Raw genomic sequence first — 10652 nt, 5'->3', positions numbered from 1 at the left:
TTTCCTGATAATTTACTCACCCCCATGTCATCCAAGATATCTATGTCTTTCTTTCCTCAGTCGAAAAGAAATTAAGGAGGAAAGAAATTAATGTTTTTGAGGAAAACATTCCAGTATTTTTCTCCATATTGTGGACTTCAACGGCTACCAGCGGGTTGAAGGTCCAAATTGCAGTTTCAGTGCAGCTTCAAAGGGCTCTACACGATCTCAGCCGAGGAATAAGGGTCTTATCTAGTGAAATGATAGATCATTTTGTATCACGTTGGAAAGGTCATGCGTGAAGTAGGTGGAAGTACCGTGGTAGGGCGAAAAACTTCATCTCATTTTCTCCTCCAACTTCAAAATCGTCCGACATCGTTGTCTTACCTTTTTTTGTAAAGTCCGTTTGACTTAGTCTTTGCACGTTCGCTTTGTAAACACTTGCTCGGTACTTCCGCCTATGTCACACCTGACCTTTCCAACGTGATTACGTAATGCGTGGCGCATCGCAGAACTAGTGCAAGACGAGCATTTGTGGTTAAAAAATATATATATATTTTTTTTTTTTAGAAAATGGCCGATCGTTTTGCTAGATAAGACCCTTATTCCTCGTCTGGGATCGTGTAGAGCTCTTTGAAGCTGCACTGAAACTGACATTTGGACCTTTAACCCGTTGGTAGCCATTGAAGTCCACTATATGGAGAAAAATCCTGGAATGTTTTCCTCAAAAACCATAATTTCTTTTCGACTGAAGAAAAACATAAACATCTTGGATGATATGGGGGTGAGTAAATTATCAGGAAATTTGAATTCTGAAGTGAACTAAACCTTTAATTAGCTTCATAACATCGGTGAATTTCTCATCAGTCATGAGTGTGTTGGAGCAAAAGTTTAAATTCTCTGTATGATAGAGCATCACTTTAGCAAACCTTTATGTTTTCTATGCCTTAACAGTAAAGACATTTCTATTTCAAATAAATGCCGTTCTTTCGAACTTTACAGTCACTTTTGGTCAATTTAATGCATCCTTGCTGAATAAAAGTATTAATAAAAAAAAAAAAAAAAGACTATAGCAAACACTAGTACTACCTTACTTTGATGTGTAATAAGACTATCAGAATTGCTCTAATAAGCGATGATGCAGTTATGTATTTGATGTTATTATGTCCTCTATCTCAACGTACTCTGCTGCTGGTATCTTTTACATAATGCTGCACATAACTTGACACAAAGCGGCTATTATACAGCACCACCACAACATCCAAGATCATCTTCAAAGGATGAAAGCTTAGAACATACTCTATAAATTGTGTTGAAAAGTGTGAAACTGTGTCTGTGCACATTTTTCAGGGGTCTTAGAGGTTTTTGGCTTGTTTCCTCCTCTTAATTACTAAAGTAAATATGCGTGAGAGGGACCGGCACATCAACTAATCTTTATCATGTGTCCACCATTGCCAACAGGCCCATGGAATTTATTTTCACATCAATCCATTCCGCTCGGAGACAAGAGATATGAAGGGATCTATTCTTCTATCTGTATCCGTTCTTCACACCTCTTATGTAACAGGACGGATAGTATTCAATACCATAAAAAGGAAATTTCTTTCAGCTTTGGCTTCCTGCTTGAAATGAAACTCTCTGAGTGACTTAAACTTAAACTTTGGGCACGTGTACGTGGCACATCAACAGTCTCCTTATGCCGCTCCCTCTGAGCATAAAGAAACCTCTGTCCTTTTATTTTGGCCGAGCATTTGTCTAATATATCACCACTCTCCCATCATTCCACCCCGATCTGCCTTCTGCTCCAATCAGTGAAGGGATCTAGCCTGTGATTGACAGCTCATTTACAGCTCTGAGAAGGGCCCTTTAAGGTCTGAGAGGCCGATGCCTGGGCAGAGAAGATGAGAAAAGTATGAAAAATATGTTTGTACTCATTGTTCCCAAGAACTTGTGTGTTCAGAGGCCAAATGTGAGCCAATTAGTATGTCAAGGTAGAGTACAGAGTGGACAGATTTTGAATAGATCAAATCCTGTGCTATGGTAAGAAATGGATTATTATAAATGCTTCAAAGGATTTGCGATGTTTGACAACAGAATTTTAATCTCTTCTTCCTGAACATTGCACAAAAACAAAACATGTACAATGGAAAGTACAGACTTAAAATGTCAAATTGATCAAAAGTGACAGTAAAGACATTTATAAAGTTACAAAAGATTTCTATTTCAAATAAACTCTGATCTTTTCAACTTTCTATTCATTAAAGTATCCTAAAGAAAACATTGGTAATTTTAAGAAACGTTTTTTGAGCAGCAAATCAGCATATTAGAATGCTTTCTGAAGGATCATGTGACACTGAAGACTGGAGTAATGATGCTGAAAATTCAGCTTTGCATCATAGGAATAAATTACATTTTAAAATATATTCAAATTGAAAACAGTTATTTTAAATTGTAATAATATTTTAACAATGTAACTTTTTATTGTATTTTTGATCAATTCAGTAACACTTTAAGGTCTCATTTATTAGTAAAATAATTGTTCATTGTTTGTTTATGTTAGTTCACAGTGCATTAACAAATGTTAACAAATACAAATTTTGATCTTGAAAATGTATTAGTAAATGTTGGAATTAACATTGAGTAAGATTAATAAATGCTGAAGTATTGTTCATTGTTAGCTCATGTTAACTAATACAGTTAACTAATGTTAACTAATGAAACCTTATTATAAAGTGTTACAAAACCCCAAACTATTCAAAAGTTAAAAAAGCCATTCAAGTCTGTGCGTTACAGTGATCTTACCATTGTACTGCTGTAAAATCACTGTAATGCACAGCCTCTTGTGGCTAAAAGGGTTAGTTCACCAAAAATAAAAGGGAATAAAAGCCTAAATTCAATCTGTTCATCATATAAATTGATTGTCTCTCTTCAAAAAATTTGGACTAACCCGCTCAATTCATATGGAGTAGTTTTACAATCTCTTTATGAACTTTTTGAAGCGTCAAAGTGGTAGTTGCGTGGACTCAATGGAGGGACAGAAATCGCTCAGATTTCATCAAAAATATCATCATTTGTGTTCTGAAGATGAACGAAAGACTTACGGGTTTGGAACGACGTGAGGTTGAGTAAATGATGACAGAATTTGCATACACGCTCCGAACCACTGACTCGAAACAAAAGGTAGGTAAAGCTTCAAACCTTCATGAAGCAGCATTTTGAAATCGCTCATCACTAGATATTGTTGAATAAACTCATTATTTTGTTTTTTTTGGTGCACAAAAAGTATTCTCGTCGCTTCATAACATTGAGGTTGAACCACTGTAGTCACATGAACTGTTTTAAATATAACTTTAGTACCTTTCTGGTCATCTGAAAGTGTTAATTATCTTGCTGGCAATGGAGGCCTCACTGAGCCATCAGATTTTATCAAAAATATCTGAATTTGTGTTCTGAAGATGAACAAAGGTCTTAAGGGTTTGGAATGACTTGAGGGTGAGTAATTAATGACAGAATTTTCATTTTTGTGTGAACTAACCCTTTAATAAGCTTACTGTATGAGCAGACATTGTGTTTGACTCTGAATAACTCAATATTAGTCCTTATCTTCATTTCTCAGCATGACGGGTATGTATGACCCACATGCAATTCACTATCATCATACTACTTAGGCTGGCATGACATCCTAGCAAATGTAGGGACCAATTCCAGATGTTTGCCAGATTTTTCAAACAGACTAGATGACTGGACAGCAAAGAATGAGGCATATTTGCCAGACCAACAAGATGGAGCCATAAAAGGTTATCCCTGGTGGGATTTCAGTGTACACTTTAAAGACTTTTAGAGGATATTGAATAAATTAATGCTTGCTCTTTAGTAAAGAGAGGATGCGATTAAAAGTGAACATTTGTTACATCCAGTGCATTTATTTGACATCACATGGCTGTCTAAGTGAGTCTCTGAGCTCTTTGTTCTGACTGCATGAGAACCTGGAAATGGTCCGTTCTAGAAAGCCATTCTGCCTCCGCAGGACGTCTGTAATGATGCCTGACTTGAAGGGGAACCAGCTGACCTTGCATCCTTCCGCCATCCGGAACAGAATCACTCCCTACAGCAATCCCACAAATGTTCCATGTTGTCAGAATGCCTTAAATCCAAGTGGATCAAAAACATGGGCGGATAGCCCAGAACTCTGTAAAGAACAGCGCTTTGTTCATGCAGAATGAGATTATTTTCCAGCATCCAAGTTTTGTTAAAGAGCATACCTGGTGTAAACACCAGCATTCCCATGTAATCATGACAAGAGGCTGCTCTTTTGAGATCTCATAAGTGTCAATGAAGTCTCAGATGTTTCTTCTAAAATTCCTGTTGAGAAATAAACATAAATGAGACAAATGTTGACATACACTTTTAAAAATAAAGGTTGTTTATTGGCATCTGTGGTTTCATGAAGAACCTTTGACATCCATGAAAGCTTTCCATTGCTCAAAAGGTTCCTTATAGTGGAAAAAAGCTCTTTAGATTCTTAAAATGTTCATCACACTAAGAAAAAAATAGTTCTTTTAAGAACTGTTTACTTAAAGGTATAGTTCATCCAAAAATGAAAATGTTATCATTACTTACTCACACAACTATAAGTTTCTTTCTTCTTTTGAACACAAAAGAAGATATTTTAAAGATTAGTTCACTTTAAAATGAAAATTACGCCAAGATTTACTGCCATTATAAAGCTTGGATGCGTCAGGATATTTATTAATATAACTCTGATTGTGTTCATCAGAAAGAAGAAAGTCATATACACCTAGGATGGTTTGAAGGTGAGTAAAGCTTGGGGTCATTTTCATTTTAAAGTGAAGTAATCCTTTAAAGAATGTTGGTAACCAGACAGTTGACGGCACCCATTGACTTCCATAGTAAGGAAAAAAAAATCCTATGGCAGTCAATGGCTACCGTCAGCTGTCTGGTTACCAACATTCTTTAAAATCTTCTTTTGTGTTCAACAGAAGAAATAAATTCATACGGGTTTGGAACAACATGAGGGTGAGTAAGTAATGACAAAATTTACATTATTGGGTGAACTATTCCTTTTAAAGGTTCTTTGGGGAACCAGAAATGGATCTTCAGTGGCATTGGTGCAAAAACCTAATTTTGGGAACTTTATTTTTAAGAATTTACAGAAAAAGTGTAAAGATTTTAAAATGAATGTGGACATCAGCGCTGATCTTGGAAGAATCTGACGAGAGATGTTTGAGTTGTCTGATTGCACACTTGGTCTAATCATTTCTGGTAAGTGTTCAAACACATTTTGAGTCTACTCTATCTAGAAGAAACAAGATCTTAGAGATGCAATTTGTGATTTTCCTTTCCTTTCCTGTGGGTCAAAATGAGATTTCAAAGGAGAAACATCTATAAGTCCAGAGCAGAACCTCATCTCTCCGGCTCTCCTTTCCCTGTACCTCCTTTTTGCGGCAGTATGTCGGTATTCCTGTGGGAATCTCTTTCCTCTCAGGAAGCAGGTTCCCTTTCAGAGTCAATAAGCCTTTCTGCTCGCACCCCAGCCCAGCGTGTGCACTCACATGTACAGGAGCGTGTACGCATAGGTCTGACCGGCAGCTGTGGGTGTGTGGGCTCTTAGGAGTCACTTGTTTGAAGGGTTGGAGGACATTCCACCATCAACTGCTTTGTTCACTAGCACAGAATAGTGAAAATACTCCATTATTCAATCTCCAGGTTAACATAAAGCAAGCATCACTATTATTGCTCATACATATAGACAGGGTTAGTTATTTTGTCCATTTTTGTTGTTGTTGTTGTTATTATTGTGTTGAAATAAACTATTCCTTCTTTCTTGTTAATAGCACTTTGATTTTGTCAAATGCAGCAAAATATTAGACTACACTCTAAAAAAATGCTGGGTTAAAAATAACCCAAGATGGGTTAAATATGGACAAACCCAGCGATTGGGTTGTTTTGTCCCAACAGTTGGGTTAAATGTTTGACCCAATCTGCTGGGTAGTTTTATTTAACTCAACTATTGTTTAAAAATTACTATATTGCTCACTTAAATGAAGCCAAAATAGGTTGGAAATTGACATTTATTAATATGTTTAAAAAATGAATGTTTATGACATGTTTAATAAATAATTAAATAATAAACATTTATTAAATTGCTTATTAATAAATGTTCACCTTTTGATTATTATGGTTACCTCTAGAGTCTGATTTTTAATTTCCAACCTATTTTGGGTTGATTTTAAGCCATCCATATAGTCATTTTTAAAATCAATGGTTGAGTTAAATAAATCACCCAGCAGGTTGGGCAAACATTTAACCCATCTGTTGGGTCAAAAACAACCCAATCGCTGAGTTTGTTCATATTTAACCCAACTTGGGTTGTTTTTAACCCAGCATTTTTAAACAGCAAGACACAAAACACCCAATTTGATGTCAATTGACAAAAGCGCTGCATTTTAAAAGAGCTATTGCACAGGGAAAGATTTTAAGTAAATAATTAATTAATGCCTTTTTTGCTCAAACAAGAGGACACAAACACAACATTACAACATCAAAAAAAATGTAATCAATTATCAAATATAACAAAATCGGGTTATATATATATATATATATATATATATGCTCAAGGGAAGAAGAAAAACAAATGGAAATTCAGCTAATATCAGATAATATTTCCACAGTGCTGAGCTATTATTTTGCTGAAGTTCTCTTCTCACAGAAGATACAGAATATCAAAATATTCCAAAAAGGTCTCAGAAATGCATAAAGCAACTTTTTCCACCACAAAAACAACTGCGGAAGGCCACAATATGGATATCAAGCTTTAACGGATGGATCAAGAGTGAATATCCTCCCATTCCTGTTATCAGAAAAGCATGACCATCAATATTATTCACGTTGGAACCAAGCACAAAGAGTCACAAAAGAATTGTGATTATGCCCAGGACAAGCTTGTAAAACGTAATCTTTCATTTAATGTTTATTTCCCATACCCCATTAGTAGCCAAAAATAATATAACTGAATACTGTTCCAGCCAGTGGAGAACGTTTGCACAGAAATTGTCCACCTAAGTCACTTTTTTATTCTGGTGTTTTCAAAGTAACCTTCCTCAGCAATTATACTATAAATTGAAGTCTTTAATAAATCATATTTATTAGGTATGCAGAAACTGAGAATCACCAGACACCCAGGTAAAAGACAGAAACCTCACACTAACCCAGCCAAATAGTGTCTGCCTGGGGGTTTAATTTCATTTCATTAGTGGTGCTTGTTGAAGCAAACACTATACCGTTGCTCATACTTAAGCTTAGGGAACTTAGCACATTGGAAATTAATGATATTGTTCAAGGATAGGTGTGCTATATTACTTTTACAAACAATCAAAATTATGATTTTCTACTGTCAGACAAAAAAAAAAAAAAAAACAGGTGAAAAATCCTGTAGACTTACAATGAAAGAGGGATGTGAGCCATATCGAAAGAAAAGGCCTCTTTTTACAACCACCCAGAATACCCTAGAAACACCCTAGCAACCACAAATAACACCCTAGTGACGCCCTAGCAACCACCTAGAAGAACCTAGCAATGCCCTAGCAAACACCCAAAACACCATAGCAATTACCACACAGCAAGACTCTTAAGTCTTAAAGCAGCACAACAATCCCAGATCTGCAGTAGTATGTGGGCAGGAAAGCCTTTAGGTTCAGCACACAATCTCAACCTCCATAAAAACCTCATAAGAGAGCTGAAATCTGATGATTTTAAAGAAAGCCGTGTAAAATCCCTCCTCCATTGCAAACCCATCACATGGGCGCCAGAGTGAAAGCGCTGGAAGAAAAGGCTGCCATTGTTTAAATGAATAGAGGCCTGTATGCTTTGACATTTCTATTAATTTGAGAAATGATGGTTTATAAAGCTTACGTTTGTTTTCACAAGAGTTTGGACTAGAATGAAGGACCTCAAGAGCTCAACAATACAGCGTTTGTCTTTGCCTGGCCTTGTGGAAATGACTAAATAGATAACCCATAACAGATTACCCATCACTGTGCTTTCAGTGCTACTGTTTGGGCTTCAATCTTTCAAGCTAGGATAAACTGTCCTCCATCAGCTGTAATTGTAAAGCCCTGAATTAATGTTTGTGTTTAACAATGTAATGTGATATATGGGATAAAATTCAATAAGATGAGGAATTTTTTGGAGCGGGAGGAACCTCTTTCCTGATTACTGCAGAGAACAGATCATCTTTTCAACACATGACAGATTGCAATGGGCGCCATTATTTTCTTCACAAGCACAAACATGCACTACAGCACCATCTGCAGGCGACAGCTAGAAACTGCAACATTGTCTAAAATCTAAATGGACAAGGTCATTGTAAATGGCAGACTCAACAAGGAGGCAAATAATTCAATTGTATCAATCAGGGCTGCGTTTCTCAAAAGCATCTTGAGCTAAGTTGATCATAGAGACCATTGGAGCCAGTGGTTCTACGATCTGCTTAGGCTTAATATGCTTTTGAGAAACGCAGTCCAGGGTTTCCAAAGGCTAGCACTAATATTAACCACAAGTTCTGAAAAAAAAAGTAATTAAGTAAAAATTGATATCTTCAACAGTGTTATTAGATTACTGTACTAATTACTCTCTCTAAAAAGTATTGGATTACTTATTAATTACTTTATAAATTCCATATTAACCTCGACTTGTTGAACAATACAAGGATAGATATGAAACTGCACTTTTAATTCTTTCAAATAAACAATATACAATTACATAAATTATTCTTGAACTGACCAAAGTGTGTAAAGGGAGAAGATTACATTAAAAATGTACATTTAAACATTAAATTTTGATGTTAAAGCCACTATTGTTTTATATAGAATTAGTCTATACAGTATTTAATGCTATTACATCAGAAGTAACTGTAATTAAATTACTGAAAAATTAGGAGTAATCCTTTACTTTTTCAACAGAAAAGTAATTAAAATACAGTAATTAGATTACTTAGTAATTAATTACACCCAACATTGATTAACCACAACAAAACCAAATATTCAAGATGTTTTATCTGCAATGATAAAAAAAAAGCTTGACAATCCAAAAGTTTTAGAAGCATTATAAATATCAGCAGGTAAATAATAATATAAACACTTTTTAATGAAATGAATGAATTAAAAGTTTCATACTTTCGTAAATAAATAAAATTAAAGGTTTAAATATAAGGTTTAATTAAAGGTGCAATATGTAATATTTAGGAGGATCTATTGACAAAAACATAATATACATAACTATGTTTTCAGTGGTGTATAAAGACCTTACATAATGAATATTATGTTTTTATTACCTTGGAATGAGCTATTTCTATCTACATACACCGCGGGTCCCCTTATATTAAAGCCGCCATTTTGTGCAGGCATGTTTCTACAGTAGCCCTAAACGGACAAACTACTCTACAGAGCGTGTTTGCTTGACTGGCTACTCTCTGCTGTCTCTGTCTGCTGTGTTGGCCACTGTAGCTTCTCTTTATTGCAATTCTCAACCTCACCGCTAGATGCTGCTATTTACACACTGCACCTTTAATTCAAGATTTTACCAATGACTAAATTTTTCCTACATTTCCCCCTACTACACAGTATGTGAATGATTTTCTAGTAAATGGGAAAGTCCCATATTCTAACTCAAAAACTTTGCCCCAGTCACACACACAAAAAAAAAACCTTATCAAATTGTATGATATTTATAGTCCAGCAAATGTTGTCCAGTAACTGTGTGTGTGAACAGGGCTTTTATTTATAAAGGACTTTAAAAGTCTTGGCATTTGCCAGCATCACAATTTAAATGCTTGAACATGCTGGGCATACAATTACACGGCTCATTAACCCTCAGACATTATTATGTTTTCTGCAAGATCAAACCCAAACATGGATAGAAGGATGAGGAAATTGGATGATAAAATGCTTTTTAAAAAAAAAAAAAAAAAAATGATGTAAATATTTGTGCCAAAACACTTGGTCTGCATGTGAGATCCTGCACACATCCGCCACATTTAGCAGTCAGAAGCAGACATTGGGGTTTTAGGGATTCCTATGACTCCCTCCAAACATAAACTCATGCACATGTGTGGAAATGAGTAAACAAGAACTCACCAAACATTTTCCATTCCCCAGGGATCTGGCTTTAATGTGCTTTGCATCTGGTTGTTTTTGTACAGTAGAGCAAGTGGTTCTCCAATGGCAGCCTTGCTATAAATTCCAGCTTTTGTGATACACTTTGTGTCTGGCTTCCTGTGTACAACTACAACAGGATTTGCAAGGAAGGCACATGGAGGCCCGAGACAATTCACTTGATCACCACAAGAGGACACCATTTAGCTATGTGCACTGCTTGTGTAAATAATTCACTACAGATAATTTGGGTTATAGAAACACAATAATGGCTGGGAAAGCAGTGTAGAAAATGGTCATGGTTTAGTGGTCAGATATAGCTTTAAATAATACTACCAGATATATTTTTAATAATACTTCAATAATAATACCAGAAAAATTATATATATATATTAATGCATCCTTTAATAAAGAGAATTAAAAAGGCACAACACGAGAAGCTTCTATGAGCATTTTCGTAATCTGTTGACGTTTGTGCGTACGCGTACTACGTCATCAAGA

General features: G+C 35.6%; 1 long non-coding RNA gene across 2 annotated transcripts; it reads right to left on the bottom strand.

Moving 5' to 3' along the window:
- Positions 1 to 2434: 2434 nt before the first annotated feature.
- On the bottom strand, positions 2435 to 10524 carry LOC127514395 (uncharacterized). Of its 2 annotated transcripts, none has more exons than XR_007930622.1 (3): positions 10134 to 10524; positions 4242 to 4341; positions 2435 to 4084 (listed from the first exon to the last, which is right to left on the bottom strand). It is a non-coding gene; the product is annotated as an uncharacterized LOC127514395 (long non-coding RNA). The 2 variants fall into 2 exon arrangements; XR_007930621.1 differs by lacking the exon at positions 10134 to 10524 and adding an exon at positions 9332 to 10127.
- Positions 10525 to 10652: the final 128 nt, after the last annotated feature.

Source organism: Ctenopharyngodon idella, chromosome 6 (genome assembly GCF_019924925.1).
Source record: "Ctenopharyngodon idella isolate HZGC_01 chromosome 6, HZGC01, whole genome shotgun sequence".
Taxonomy (NCBI): domain Eukaryota; kingdom Metazoa; phylum Chordata; class Actinopteri; order Cypriniformes; family Xenocyprididae; genus Ctenopharyngodon; species Ctenopharyngodon idella.
This window is presented reverse-complemented; position numbering and strand designations above follow the sequence as displayed.